Source organism: Prenolepis imparis, unplaced genomic scaffold, assembly GCF_030444845.1.
Source record: "Prenolepis imparis isolate NDT839.2.m4 unplaced genomic scaffold, iyPreImpa1.0 SCAF_14, whole genome shotgun sequence".
Lineage (NCBI taxonomy): Eukaryota > Metazoa > Arthropoda > Insecta > Hymenoptera > Formicidae > Prenolepis > Prenolepis imparis.
Window position 1 is genome coordinate 7,013,627 of NW_028141172.1, and position 15,453 is coordinate 7,029,079.

Sequence of the window (15,453 nt, forward strand, 5' to 3'; positions counted from 1 at the left end):
ATAGAGATTTTACAATAAAAATTTTTTATGTAATCTTTGTGTACAGTTATGTTTTACATTATAGAAAAAATAAGCACATCCTGAATTGTTGTTTAATATTATTTAGAGATTTCAAATATTTATAAAAAGGCTTGCTGCTGTAGACAATACGTTGGAAAAACTAGGTACTCCAAAAATATATCGTAAACTACACATGTATGTGAAATGTATATTAATCGGATGGTTGGTGTTCATGAACATAATAAATATAATTGATATGTCATGGTGGAAGGGAATAAAAGATCGTCAGAGTTTGATTCCATTCTATATTTATATCTTAAATCATCATTTTCACGTCAATCTGTTTACGGATTTATTACTTGTGACTCTTCTGTGGTAAGTATTATATCTACAAAATATGGAAGTGCATTTTACATTTGTTGATATTAAAAATTATTATTGCCTTAATTAATATACATATATGTATATTATGAAATGATTGGTGTTGATAGAATATTCTTTTTAGAGACAAATATTTAATATTTTATAGTAAAAATAATTAGAAGTCACAAACTAATATATAATTAATTTGTATAAAAACTTAATTAAACACTCACCATACTAAGTATGCGATTAATATTTAGTTTAATTTTTATGTTTTATATATTTTGAGATTTTGTAAGTGCTTTTCTAACACAGGTACATTGGTACTAGATTTGATAAAGTAAACGAATATGTGAGATGTCTATTGGTAAAAGAGGAAAATGAATTACGATGTACGTGGAAAAAAACTGTATTGACCATTTATAGAAATATTATGTGTACTTACTATTACAAACGTGTGCTGTGGACATCAATGTAAATCGATTTACTAATTTGATCAAAAGAATCTTTTTAATTTCTGAAGATTTAATAATAAAACTAATTTAGATTTAATAGTAAAGGTAGTGCAGTTAAAAGTTGATAGAAATTTATGTGAATATTACTTGATAGTTCTTATTTCTTCATACATATACGCGTTTTTCTATGTTCTCTTATTAATAAATCTTATTTCTTAATAGGCATCTTCATTCAGAATTGTGTCAATTATCTCGCGAATTTAACAGAATGTACGGAATACATATGACTATGGAAATGATAAATTATATGATATATTTGATAAGATATTGCAGGTACTTTTACATAAACTCACATGCAAAATTATACTTAGAATACTCGCCATTAAATTGGCTTGACATTCTAATGTGGTTGCTCTCATATGGAACTAGGCTTTTTTGTTTAAATTATGTTTGCGAGAGTGTCAGCTATAAGGTAAATGATAAATTCTTCTATAAATTTTAATAAATATATGTATATATTGATAATTATAAATAAATATATACGAGTATATATAATATATTTATTGATTATTATTATTATTAATAATAAATCATTATTATTTTCTTTAGGCTAATGAAATGGAAAGAATTATTCATCAACTTACAGATTTTCTTCGATATGCTGATGTTCGTCAGGAGGTAAAATAAATTTATATAGCAAAAGGCAAATATTTTAAATAAATTGTTAAAATAATAATTCTGTATGTGTAGATTTATCAGTTTACGTTGCAACTTATATTTCATCCACTAAAATTTACTGGATTGGGCTTCTTCTATTTTGGCAATGGCCTTCTGCGAAGAGTTAGTTTCTCTATATATTTATCTCTTTATATACTTATATATTTTGAGTTTAGAAGTTATGATACTATAAATTATCACAAATTATAGATTTTATATCTTTTTACCACATGTTACATAATATTATTTTTATTTTATTCAATTATTGTATACAAAATTTACCAAAAATTTATATCTTACAAAGGAGGAGGGTCAATAAGGGCGTTTTTGTGCCCCCTCTGGATTTTCATAAAACAATTTTTTTTGTCTTGTATGATCATTAGGAATGTCAAAAATAATCATTAGGTGAGAAAAAAATTCGATCCATATAGCCAAAATTAATCATTAGTTTAGGTGTACCACTATGATATCTAAGTCCTTTTTATGACTAATAAGTAAACTAATGAAATATTTTCGGTCATTATACTGCTTTGCCATAATATTTATGTCATTTTAGACTACAATATGCATTGCCTCATCTTAAGGCAATGCATGTTATAGTTTAAAATGACATAAAAATTATGGCAAAGCATTATAATGACCGAAAATATTTCATTAGTTTACTTATTAGTCATAAAAAGGGCTTAGATACCATAGTGGTACACCTAAACTAATAATTAATTTTGGCTTTATGGATCGAATTTTTTTCTCACCTAATGATTATTTTTGACATTCCTAATGATCATACAAGACAAAAAAAATTGTTTTATGAAAATCCAGAGGGGGCACAAAAACGCCCTTATTGACCCTCCTCCTTTATATTCAGAAATATTGAACTGCTCTCTCTTTTTTTTTTCTTTCCGAATTAATTCTATAATTTATTTATAATATTTACTGAAGTTTCTATGAAATAATTTACCTTATATAATTTTTTCCAGTTTATTATGATATTTGTAACATTTGCGATCTTCATAATACAGATGGTCTCGCTATCAGAGATATACGAATACGCAAGAGAAAGGAACCGAACTATATCGAGCTAAATTGCTAAAACAGATAAAAGAATCGTTGGTTATAAGACAAGAATATATATTTATCATTTTCATTTCTTATATATATATATATATATATATATATATATATACAATTTGAATAAAAAGTTAAATTTTTAACTATATTTATGATTAAAAGTTTTATTAATTTTATTACCGCTAATATTGTGTAGAGAAATCGATCGACTTTATACTACTTTGTGTGTATATGTTCGACTGTATGTGTGTCGAAAGACATTAAATGATTAGCGTTAATGCATTGGTTCCATTATGTATTATTATATCATTTTAATAAATGAGACGTACATACATTAGGTAAATGAAGTTCGTAGAAATATGCAATGTCAGTTTGTTTCAGAAAACGTGGAAGTGATCTAATTATGGCGATTACTATAGAACAAGATTTACATCCTTTACTTCTGACATTTTCCGTTCTCGGTTTTGGTGTTTACTTTCCAGAGAAAGCTTATTTAAATATTTTTTATGATCTGTCAATGTGGATTGTTTATATTTGTTTTTATTATTACCTAATAATCGAATTTGAAGCAGAGAAATGGCTGTTTGATACCTTAAGCATAATCAATACATTGATTTCTATTTTCGTCATTATCATATCTGTTATCATGAATTTTTATTATAACAAGGTGTATATATACATATTCTCAATACTGATAATAGAGAGTGTGGCACACTTTACACTAAAAATTTTCCATGTATATAGTCTTTATGCACAATAATGTTATATATTACAGAAAAATAAGTATATTTTGAATTGTTGTTTAATGTTATTTAGCGGTTTCAAAAATTTATAAAAAGGCTTGCTGCTGTAGACAATACGTTGGAAGAACTAGGCACTCCAAAGATATATGGCAAACTAAACACGTATGTAAAACGGATGTTAATTGGATGGTTATTGTTTATAAATATAGTAAACATTAGTGATATGCCACGGTGAATCGTAATGAAAGATCGTTGGAGCTGGATTTTATTCTTTATTTATATTACAAATTATCATTTTCATGTCAACATATTTATGGATTTGTTACTTGTGACTATTTTGAGGTTGGTATTATATCCAATATATGTAAATACATTTATGATGTTTCTGATAATTATAATATTTTGCTTTAGTTAATATATGTATTATGAAATAATTGGTATTGATAATATATAAAATTATCGTATTATTATTTAGTATTGATAATATAAAATTATATATTATTATATTATATATATAATATAAAACATAATATAAAATTCTTTGTTATACATTATTAGACAAACATTTATTATTTTTTGATAAAAATAATTTTATGAGAGAACTATATAATTCACTTAATTTGGAAATTAAAATATATTTTCTCATAGACTATTTCTTTAATTTTTAATATCAAACTATATAATCAAGTTAAATAAAAACTTAATTATATATTGACTTTATATTTTTAATTTTAAATATATATTTTGAAATTGTATAAGTATTTTTCTAACACAGGTACATTGGTACCAGATTTGATAAAATAAATGAGCACATAAGATGTCTTTTGATAAAAGAGGAATATGGATTGCGATGTACATGGAAAAAAACTGTATTGACCCCATTCATAGAAATATTATGTGTACTAATTATTACAAACGTGTGCTATGGACATCAATGTAAATCGATACGAAAATTTGATTGAAGAATTCTCTTTGATTTCTGAAAATTTAATAATAAAATAATAAAACTAATTTAGATTTAAGTAAAACTAGTGCAGTTGAAAGTTTGATAAAAATTTATGCGATGTTACATGATAGAGATTTCTTTTTATATATACATATTTATACGTTTTTCTCTTGTTCTCTTGTTAATAAATTTTATTTTTTAATTAAGGCATTTACATTTAGAATTGTGTCAAGTAGCTCGTGAAATAAACGGAATATATAGAGTACAGATGACTATAAATATGATAAATTATGTGATATATTTGATAACATGCTGTAGATTTGTTTACATACAGGCACAAACAAAATTTACATTATCGTCATTACAATGGCTTGATATTCAAATGTGGTTTCTTTTATATGGAACTAGACTCTTTTGTTTAAATTACGCATGTGAGAGTGTCAGCGCTAAGGTAAATTTATTTATAAATTATAATAAGTATATACGAGGGTAAGTCAAAAAGTAAAGGGACAAATAAAGAAAAACACATTTATTTTAACCTATGTGGAAAATTTACATATCATTTTTCGACATAATCCCCACCAACATCGATACATTTGATCCACTACTTAATAAGCTTCTGTATTTCATCCTGGAAGAAAGATTTGAGTTGGCGTAGCCAGTTATGCACCACTGCAATGACCTTCTCATCCGAAGAAAAATTTTTTCCTCGTAGTGCTTCTTTTAATAAACCGAAAAGATGAAAAGAAAAAAGAAAAGAAAAGAAAAGAAATACTACGAGAAAAAAAATTTTAGGTGAATGTGGTGGTCAATTTAGAGCAGCTGCGAGGTTGTGGCAAGAACGATACCCAGATCGCACTCCCCATTCGCACAATGTTTTTTCTCGTTTGTCTAAGCGAATTACTAATAAAAGTATTATTCAACCTGATCATAATAAAGGTAGACAAATTCGACGTCTTGACGTCTAACTTGTTAGGGACGAAAGGACGCCAGAGATTCTTGCATTCGCTCAATTGCATCCCCATGAATCCTTAAAGCGTGTAGAACAAGAATCTGGTGTTAGTCGTAGTACAATTTGGCGAATTTATCAGGAAAACAAGCTGCATTCGTACAGAATGACTCTGCATCAAGCATTGACGATTGCCGATTTTAGAAACAGACTCGAATTTTGCAACTGGATACGCCAACAACCGCGAAACTTTCATCAGAAAATTTTATTTTCTGATGAAAGCACATTTACGAGTGACGGCTCTGTAAATACTTGGAACTGTCGTTACTGGGCACAAGAGAATCCTCATTGGTTTCGAGAAATAGACCATCAACATATTTGGAAAATCAACGTTTTTGGTGCGGAATTGTTGAAAAACATATTGTTGGACCGTTTATCTTTGAAGGAAATCTAAACGGTGTTTGGTACGCTAATTTCCTTGAAAATGATCTTCCACCTTTATTTGAAGATATTCCTCTACAATTACGCCTAAACATGTTTTTTCAGCAAGATGGGTGCCCAGCGCATACATCTAGAGTTGCCCGTGAACGACTAAACGACATGTTTCCAGATAAATGGATAGGCAAATATGGCCCACATAATTAGCCACCACGATCACCGGATCTAACTGTTCTCGACTACTATTTGTGGGGAAGAGTAAAAGATCTGGTATACCGCGAACGCCCTACGACAAGAGATGATATGATTCGTAGAATACGTGACGCTATTGGTTCTCCAGACACTGATGAAATTTTTCATGCTACAAATGATTTCGAAAAGAGAGTACTTAATTGCATTGAAGCAAACGGTGGACATTTTGAACATCAGGCCTAATCACATCTAGCCATATCAGCGCACGCACACACCCACTCACCCACCCACCCACCCACACACACACACACACGCGCGCGCGCGTGCGCGTGCGCGCACCGTAGGGAGGGTTTGGAGTCGTTAACTACTGTGGAAGCGACGAACCACAGGGTTCTTATCCCTACGGGGTGCGCACGCGCACGCACACACCCACACACAAACACACACACCTACACACGGGGTCTGATATCTGCCACGTCCTCGTCGTAGATCCTGGGTTATGCCGAGAGCAGATAATGCAAAAACGTTATTTTCGCCAACACACATTTTGAAGGTTGTTTGAAGGACATAAATGACATTTTCCGAAAAAATGTTTGGTACAAAAGTTTCATATTTTTTCGCATAAAATCCGAATCTGCAATAAAAAATACCATGTTCCATTTTAAAAAATGCACTTTCGGTCTAAATCGCCTATTTCCGGCCGGAACCAGAAGTTGAAAATATCACCATTCGATAGAGCGCACCCGATTTATAAAGAAAATGTTTTTACTTTTATGAAATAACCACTTCTCTAGTTTTTAAATGGGTGGTACGGGTGGTCTGAAACCCTGTATATACATTCAAACCTAAAATAATATTAAACGTAGCAGAAAATGACTTTATGTGTGCAATATATACATGGATTTCTAATACATGTTTGATCTGGGATGATTGATAAATGAAATTTAAAATGTCAGTTATTATTCCTCGATAGTCAGTCGGTAATTACCGATATTTTTAATTGCAAAATGAGAGCGTTACTATTTTGTCGGAGTTCGCCGTTCGCTGAAGGATCCCCTTAATAATAATATATAATTTTTGTTTCAAATGTATACTTAAATTATAATGACGATAAAAACTATTTTATTTACAATTGTCTTAAAATTCTCAAGTTATTATTTCTTCAACAACTGAAGATATTACCATCGTCAACGGTCAAACCACGTTGTAACGCACCAGTTCTCGTCCGATCACTGAAGTTAAGCAACATTGGGCATGGTCAGTACTTAGATGGGTGACCGCTTGGGAACACCATGTACTGTTGGCACAATCTTCTTTTTTTTTTTTGCTAATTTAAATCTTAAGGGGACCCTAAAGCCATCTGTTTTACTGATAAGGATATAAACACACGAACTTGCATAGGCGCATAAACGTATGCATAAGAAATTCGATTGGTTTATTTTCTTACGTATACGTTTATGGACTAAACAATTTTCTTATGTATATGTTTATGCGCTATACAAGTTTGTGTTTATACCCTAAAACGCAAAATTGAATTCGACCTCTAATCTTTTCATTGACTACTGATTAAAAAATCCTTTTCCACAATTAAAGTACTAATAAAGTTTTCTATAGTCATTATAATTTAACTATACATACTTTAATTATTCATTTGAAACAAAAAAGAATATCATTATTAAGGAGATCCTAAAGCCGTCCGTTTTACCGATAAAACGCAAAGTTGAATTTGACCACTTGAACACAAGAACAAACTATGGACGCTATTATTTTATGTAAAAAACCAAAAAAATGAAAAAATTACATTTTCTATCAGCCTTCTTTTAACCTTTACGATTTTTTTTACAAAAAATTATAGCATCCGTAGTTTGTTTTAAATTATAATGACAATAAAAAAACTTTATTTACAACTGTCTTAAAATTCTCAAGTTACTATTTCTTCAACAACTGAAGGTATTACCATCGTCAACGGTCAAACCACGTTGTAACGCACCAGTTCTCGTCCGATCACTGAAGTTAAGCAACATTGGGCATGGTCAGTACTTAGATGGGTGACCGCTTGGGAACACCATGTACTGTTGGCACAATCTTCTTTTTTTTTTGCTAATTTAAATCTTAAGGGGATCCTAAAGTCATCTGTTTTATTGATAAGAATATAAACACACGAACTTGCATAGGCGCATAAGCGTATGCATAAGAAATTCGATTGGTTTATTTTCTTACGTATACGTTTATGGACTAATCAATTTTCTTATGTATATGTTTATGCGCTATACAAGTTTGTGTTTATACCCTAAAACGCAAAATTGAATTCGACCTCTAATCTTTTTATTGACTACTGATTAAAAAATCCTTTTCCACAATTAAAGTACTAATAAAGTTTTTTTATAGTCATTATAATTTAACTATACATACTTTAATTATTTATTTGAAACAAAAAAAAATATCATTATTAAGGAGATCCTAAAGCCGTCCGTTTTACCGATAAAACGCAAAGTTGAATTTGACCACTTGAACACAAGAACAAACTGTGGACGCTATTATTTTGTGTAAAAAACCAAAAAAATGAAAAAATTACATTTTCTATCAGCCTTCTTTTAACCTTTACGGTTTTTTTTACATGAAATTATAGCATCCGTAGTTTGTTTTAAATTATAATGACAATAAAAAAACTTTATTTACAACTGTCTTAAAATTCTCAAGTTATTATTTCTTCAACAACTGAAGGTATTACCATCGTCAACGGTCAAACCACGTTGTAACGCACCAGTTCTCGTCCGATCACTGAAGTTAAGCAACATTGGGCATGGTCAGTACTTAGATGGGTGACCGCTTGGGAACACTATGTACTGTTGGCACAATCTTCTTTTTTTTTTTTTGCTAATTTAAATCTTAAGGGGACCCTAAAGCCATCTGTTTTACTGATAAGAATATAAACACACGAACTTGCATATGCGCATAAGCGTATGCATAAGAAATTCGATTGGTTTATTTTCTTACGTATACGTTTATGGACTCATCAATTTTCTTATGTATATGTTTATGCGCTATACAAGTTTGTGTTTATACCCTAAAACGCAAAATTGAATTCGACCTCTAATCTTTTTATTGACTACTGATTAAAAAATCCTTTTCCACAATTAAAGAACTAATAAAGTTTTTTATAGTCATTATAATTTAACTATACATACTTTAATTATTTATTTGAAACAAAAAAGAATTTCATTATTAAGGAGATCCTAAAGCCGTCCGTTTTACCGATAAAACGCAAAGTTGAATTTGACCACTTGAACACAAGAACAAACTGTGGACGCTATTATTTTGTGTAAAAAACCAAAAAAATGAAAAAATTACATTTTTTATCAGCCTTCTTTTAACCTTTACGGTTTTTTTTACATGAAATTATAGCATCCGTAGTTTGTTTTAAATTATAATGACAATAAAAAAACTTTATTTACAACTGTCTTAAAATTCTCAAGTTATTATTTCTTCAACAACTGAAGGTATTACCATCGTCAACGGTCAAACCACGTTGTAACGCACCAGTTCTCGTCCGATCACTGAAGTTAAGCAACATTGGGCATGGTCAGTACTTAGATGGGTGACCGCTTGGGAACACCATGTACTGTTGGCACAATCTTCTTTTTTTTTTTTTGCTAATTTAAATCTTAAGGGGACCCTAAAGCCATCTGTTTTACTGATAAGAATATAAACACACGAACTTGCATATGCGCATAAGCGTATGCATAAGAAATTCGATTGGTTTATTTTCTTACGTATACGTTTATGGACTAATCAATTTTCTTATGTATATGTTTATGCGCTATACAAGTTTGTGTTTATACCCTAAAACGCAAAATTGAATTCGACCTCTAATCTTTTTATTGACTACTGATTAAAAAATCCTTTTCCACAATTAAAGTACTAATAAAGTTTTCTATAGTCATTATAATTTAACTATACATACTTTAATTATTTATTTGAAACAAAAAAGAATTTCATTATTAAGGAGATCCTAAAGCCGTCCGTTTTACCGATAAAACGCAAAGTTGAATTTGACCACTTGAACACAAGAACAAACTGTGGACGCTATTATTTTGTGTAAAAAACCAAAAAAATGAAAAAATTACATTTTCTATCAGCCTTCTTTTAACCTTTACGGTTTTTTTTACATGAAATTATAGCATCCGTAGTTTGTTTTAAATTATAATGACAATAAAAAAACTTTATTTACAACTGTCTTAAAATTCTCAAGTTATTATTTCTTCAACAACTGAAGGTATTACCATCGTCAACGGTCAAACCACGTTGTAACGCACCAGTTCTCGTCCGATCACTGAAGTTAAGCAACATTGGGCATGGTCAGTACTTAGATGGGTGACCGCTTGGGAACACCATGTACTGTTGGCACAATCTTCTTTTTTTTTTTTGCTAATTTAAATCTTAAGGGGACCCTAAAGCCATCTGTTTTACTGATAAGAATATAAACACATGAACTTGCATATGCGCATAAGCGTATGCATAAGAAATTCGATTGGTTTATTTTCTTACGTATACGTTTATGGACTAATCAATTTTCTTATGTATATGTTTATGCGCTATACAAGTTTGTGTTTATACCCTAAAACGCAAAATTGAATTCGACCTCTAATCTTTTTATTGACTACTGATTAAAAAATCCTTTTCCACAATTAAAGTACTAATAAAGTTTTTTTATAGTCATTATAATTTAACTATACATACTTTAATTATTTATTTGAAACAAAAAAAAATATCATTATTAAGGAGATCCTAAAGCCGTCCGTTTTACCGATAAAACGCAAAGTTGAATTTGACCACTTGAACACAAGAACAAACTTTGGACGCTATTATTTTGTGTAAAAAACCAAAAAAATGAAAAAATTACATTTTCTATCAGCCTTCTTTTAACCTTTACGGTTTTTTTTACATGAAATTATAGCATCCGTAGTTTGTTTTAAATTATAATGACAATAAAAAAACTTTATTTACAACTGTCTTAAAATTCTCAAGTTATTATTTCTTCAACAACTGAAGGTATTACCATCGTCAACGGTCAAACCACGTTGTAACGCACCAGTTCTCGTCTGATCACTGAAGTTAAGCAACATTGGGCATGGTCAGTACTTAGATGGGTGACCGCTTGGGAACACCATGTACTGTTGGCACAATCTTCTTTTTTTTTTTTGCTAATTTAAATCTTAAGGGGACCCTAAAGCCATCTGTTTTACTGATAAGAATATAAACACACGAACTTGCATATGCGCATAAGCGTATGCATAAGAAATTCGATTGGTTTATTTTCTTACGTATACGTTTATGGACTAATCAATTTTCTTATGTATATGTTTATGCGCTATACAAGTTTGTGTTTATACCCTAAAACGCAAAATTGAATTCGACCTCTAATCTTTTTATTGACTACTGATTAAAAAATCCTTTTCCACAATTAAAGTACTAATAAAGTTTTTTATAGTCATTATAATTTAACTATACATACTTTAATTATTTATTTGAAACAAAAAAGAATTTCATTATTAAGGAGATCCTAAAGCCGTCCGTTTTACCGATAAAACGCAAAGTTGAATTTGACCACTTGAACACAAGAACAAACTGTGGACGCTATTATTTTGTGTAAAAAACCAAAAAAATGAAAAAATTACATTTTTTATCAGCCTTCTTTTAATCTTTATGATTTTTTTACATGAAATTATAGCATCCGTAGTTTGTTTTAAATTATAATGACAATAAAAAAACTTTATTTACAACTGTCTTAAAATTTTCAAGTTTTAATTTTTTCAGCAACTGAAAGTATCACCATTGTCAACGATCATACCACGTTGTAACGCACCAGTTCTCGTCCGATCACTGAAGTTAAGCAACATTGGGCATGGTCAGTACTTAGATGGGTGACCGCTTGGGAACACTATGTATCGTTGGCACTATCTTCTTTTTTTGCTAATTAAATTCTTAACAATAACATATTTTTTGTTTTAAATATATACTTAGGCTATGTTCCAAAACGTCACCCAGATGCACTCCTTCTCTCTATATATCACTTCTCTCTGAATGATCACTCGACTGTAATTAGCCAATTTCTTATGGCTCAGAGCTTAAATCACTTATTGTGGACCAGACCTTAAATATATGATGAGATTATAAATACTGGTCTATGTATATACGTCAGGCATGTTCCAATGCACTGCCAGTACTGAAAATCTATAGTTTACGTTATGTATATAATAAATTTTCAGTACTGGCAGTGTATATCGGAACATGCCTGTCGTTGCCTTTATAAGAAACTTATGACGTATCTTGTATGAGTTACTCATGAGTTACAAAAGTGAAGAAATTCACAAGAGTATCTATGATTTTATTTGTCAAAAAATCTAGCAAATCTGCTTACTTTTATCATTTTCATTTCATCGTGAGCCACGGACTTACGAATAGAGAGACAGAATCTGAAGTTTTAGTTTAGGAGAGGGGCATGGGCAAAGCCAGGATTTTATCTAGGGGGGGGCAAAAATTTATCAAATAAAATCTAATAACATTTTTTATTATTTTAACTAAACTTTTTATTTATTTTTGTATAAGAATTTATATAAAAATAAATTTAATAATTATGTTAAAGCCAGTCTTCGCTGATCTTCGGAAAATCTTTTTAATATCTCTTCTTCCAGTTTCTTTTTGTTTATACAGAACATATATACTCATTGTCAAACTCTTTATTTGTTGAATTTTGTAAATTGTATTACAGACATCAGATACATTTCTTTACTTTTTTAAAATTACTTCTCTGTGTCAGGGTGTCAGGGGGGGGCAAATGTCCCCCCCTGCCCCACCCTGGCTACGCCCATGGAAAGGGAGGTGTTATTTAAGGCATGCGGAGAGAATCGCTCTCCGCTATATTCTTTCCCATTATCTTACACATAGATATGTACATGGATACGCCTTCTGTGTATCTTACACGCCACTGTGTGAAGTCTTGTATTCACGATACTAGAATTCGGTCCGAGAAGTTTGTAGCCAATAAAATTGCCGCTTTTCCGTAAAAGCTGCAAATTAATTGGCTACAAACTTCTCGGTCCAAGAACTCGGACCAAGTTCTAGCATCGTGGACACAAGGCTTGAGTGCAGTGAAATAGAAGGTTAGATTAGGATGCGAATATTTATGTTTCACTATTTATTTTTGTATATTAATAAAAATGGTGAAATGCATAGTGCCAGGATGTCCAATTACAGATTCTGTAGCGAATAAACATAAAAATATATTACAAAAAACATTGGAACAAAATATTAAAATAAGTTTGCATAGGTAAAAAGTTATGGTAATCTTATTAATATGTAATATATTTTATTTTTCCGAGTATTCTTCTTAATGTGGAAAAGTACTTTTTGTTTTTTGTATGTTTTTGTTGATATCACACCATCAACATCTTTTAATTATTATTGATTTAAAACAGTAAAATATAAAGAAAATTAAATTAAAATTATATATATATATATATATATATATCAATATTTCTTATTATCAACAGGTTACCAAAAAATATAAATAGAAGAAAATTGTGGCTTAACAATATTGGATTAGATACAAATATCAACCTAAAAAAATGCATCAATTTGTTCCTTACATTTTAAAGAAGAAGATATAAACAGAACATTAGACAAAATTTATTTACGTGAAAATGCTGTGCCTTATGTATGAAGTATATTCTACTTTAGTTAATATTATTTTTGCTTTTTAATTAATAATTTTTTTTTAGGCAAATGCATTTGTTGATAGTACACACATTAAACAAGAAAATATTAAAAATCAACAGAATTGTTTAATCTCATCTTTTTCTTCTGTTGATTGTAATTCAGATAACGAATTTTCATATTTAGAAACATCATTTTCGTCAATTGATACACATTGTAAAAAAAAATTAAATACAGGAAATCAAAATGACCATAATTATCAAAAAAGTATATCCATGACTGATGAACAAATGCTTCTTGATGAATGCACTGGAGAATTAATTATAAAAACAGAACCTTTATCAACCGGTTAGTTGAAATTTTTATATAATTATCTTATTTTATTTATATGTATAATATTTATTGCACATTTGAAAATTTTTTGAGCATTGATATGCAATACTTTTCAGATCAAATTCAACAAGATTGTACTATGGTACTCAATGAAAAAAGTTTCACTGACAGGTGTACTTCTCCAATAAATTTGCCTGAAAATTCAAATTTCAAAGTTCATCATTCAACATCTGTCAGTCCTCAACATTTTCAAAATGACCAAGATGACACTATCAAATATTTAAAAGCTTCTTTGGAAGAATATAAACAAAAATCTCAGCAAACAATAAAACGTTTAAAACGCAAAATAAAACAAACTAAAACCTAAAGCAATTTTGATATTGTTATGGTATCTTTAAAGTCAAAATTAAATAAGAATAACCTAGATATTTTAAAGCAAATAGGTAAAAATTTAATAAAAAACTTTTGAAATGTAAAAAAACTATTAATAAATACAGTCCCGAATTAAGGTTATTTGCATTAACATTGCACTACTATAGTCCGAAAACTTATAATTACGTGTAAAAGAAAAATTTGAATGCGTTTTACCTCATCAAAAGCTTTATCTAAAAGATACACTTCTGTAGATAGAAATCCAGGTTTCAATTTGGAAGCTGTTAATTATAAAATAGATAATCAAAATTATTGTGCAAAAATTAAGTGCTGTTTCTGTGATTTTATTTCTACAGGATATTCGGCCAAAAATTCTAAAAGTGGAAGAAAATGGATATTATCCAATTTTAATAAACACATTTTGACTCATGAAAAATACTAAAAACAAAAAACATAAAAAAAATTATAATCCTAATAATACTTTACTTTCATTTATAAAAATACCTCAAAAAATACAAAAATCTAATGACAATTCACTTCCAAGTTCACTTCAAAGTGAGGACGAAATTCAAAACAATTTTTTAAATATTTCAACTGAAATTACATCTGATACTAGTTTGGCCAATACTATTCAGGATGCAGAAATTTATATTTCACCAAATATAGATTCTACAGAATTAAAAGAATGTTTTGCAACCAGCTCGACAAATTCACAACCATTGTGTCAAATACAAGATGAAACCTACTGCGGCGAAATTTCAAGTTTATTAGAATCGGATTTTTATGAACGCAGAATTGTTGAAGAGGCTAACAATTCTGCGACACTAAACAATGAGCCTCAAATTAAAACAAATGCGAAAATAGAGACTGTAACGAGGCTACAACGAAAACAAAAAGAATTTGAAAGATTTGACAAACAATCCCAAACTAAAACAAAATATAATTTTAGAAAAATATGTATTAGTAATAAAAAAAAGATAATACACTAGAAATACTTTATAATACTGCGGCAGTATCGGCAATACTGACAATAAAATAAGAATATTAGGAATAAATCAGCATTATTAACAATACGAAAGCAATACTAACAATACGAAAGCAATACTAAAACAATACGAAAGCAATACTAACAATACAATAGCAATGCTAGCAATAAAATGT

General features: G+C 29.5%; 6 non-coding genes and 4 pseudogenes across 7 annotated transcripts; all 10 read left to right on the forward strand.

Moving 5' to 3' along the window:
- The first annotated feature begins 3,659 nt into the window (after window positions 1-3,659).
- Window positions 3,660-5,327, forward strand: LOC145945599 (uncharacterized; annotated as a pseudogene).
- A 17-nt stretch (window positions 5,328-5,344) lies between these two features.
- On the forward strand, window positions 5,345-6,133 carry LOC145945412 (uncharacterized; annotated as a pseudogene).
- A 924-nt stretch (window positions 6,134-7,057) lies between these two features.
- LOC145945754 (5S ribosomal RNA) lies at window positions 7,058-7,177 on the forward strand. The gene has a single exon (XR_014426919.1). It is a non-coding gene; the product is annotated as a 5S ribosomal RNA (ribosomal RNA).
- Window positions 7,178-7,832: 655 nt separating this feature from the next.
- Window positions 7,833-7,952, forward strand: LOC145945761 (5S ribosomal RNA). The gene has a single exon (XR_014426920.1). It is a non-coding gene; the product is annotated as a 5S ribosomal RNA (ribosomal RNA).
- Window positions 7,953-8,606: 654 nt separating this feature from the next.
- Window positions 8,607-8,726, forward strand: LOC145945738 (5S ribosomal RNA; annotated as a pseudogene).
- A 656-nt stretch (window positions 8,727-9,382) lies between these two features.
- On the forward strand, window positions 9,383-9,502 carry LOC145945767 (5S ribosomal RNA). Its single transcript, XR_014426922.1, has one exon. It is a non-coding gene; the product is annotated as a 5S ribosomal RNA (ribosomal RNA).
- Window positions 9,503-10,158: 656 nt separating this feature from the next.
- LOC145945734 (5S ribosomal RNA) lies at window positions 10,159-10,278 on the forward strand. The gene has a single exon (XR_014426902.1). It is a non-coding gene; the product is annotated as a 5S ribosomal RNA (ribosomal RNA).
- Window positions 10,279-10,934: 656 nt separating this feature from the next.
- On the forward strand, window positions 10,935-11,054 carry LOC145945737 (5S ribosomal RNA). The gene has a single exon (XR_014426905.1). It is a non-coding gene; the product is annotated as a 5S ribosomal RNA (ribosomal RNA).
- Window positions 11,055-11,708: 654 nt separating this feature from the next.
- Window positions 11,709-11,828, forward strand: LOC145945735 (5S ribosomal RNA). Its single transcript, XR_014426903.1, has one exon. It is a non-coding gene; the product is annotated as a 5S ribosomal RNA (ribosomal RNA).
- Window positions 11,829-12,879: 1,051 nt separating this feature from the next.
- Window positions 12,880-14,750, forward strand: LOC145945411 (uncharacterized; annotated as a pseudogene). Its single transcript, XR_014426848.1, has 4 exons — window positions 12,880-13,201; window positions 13,425-13,588; window positions 13,653-13,935; window positions 14,037-14,750. The product of XR_014426848.1 is annotated as an uncharacterized LOC145945411 (transcript).
- Window positions 14,751-15,453: the final 703 nt, after the last annotated feature.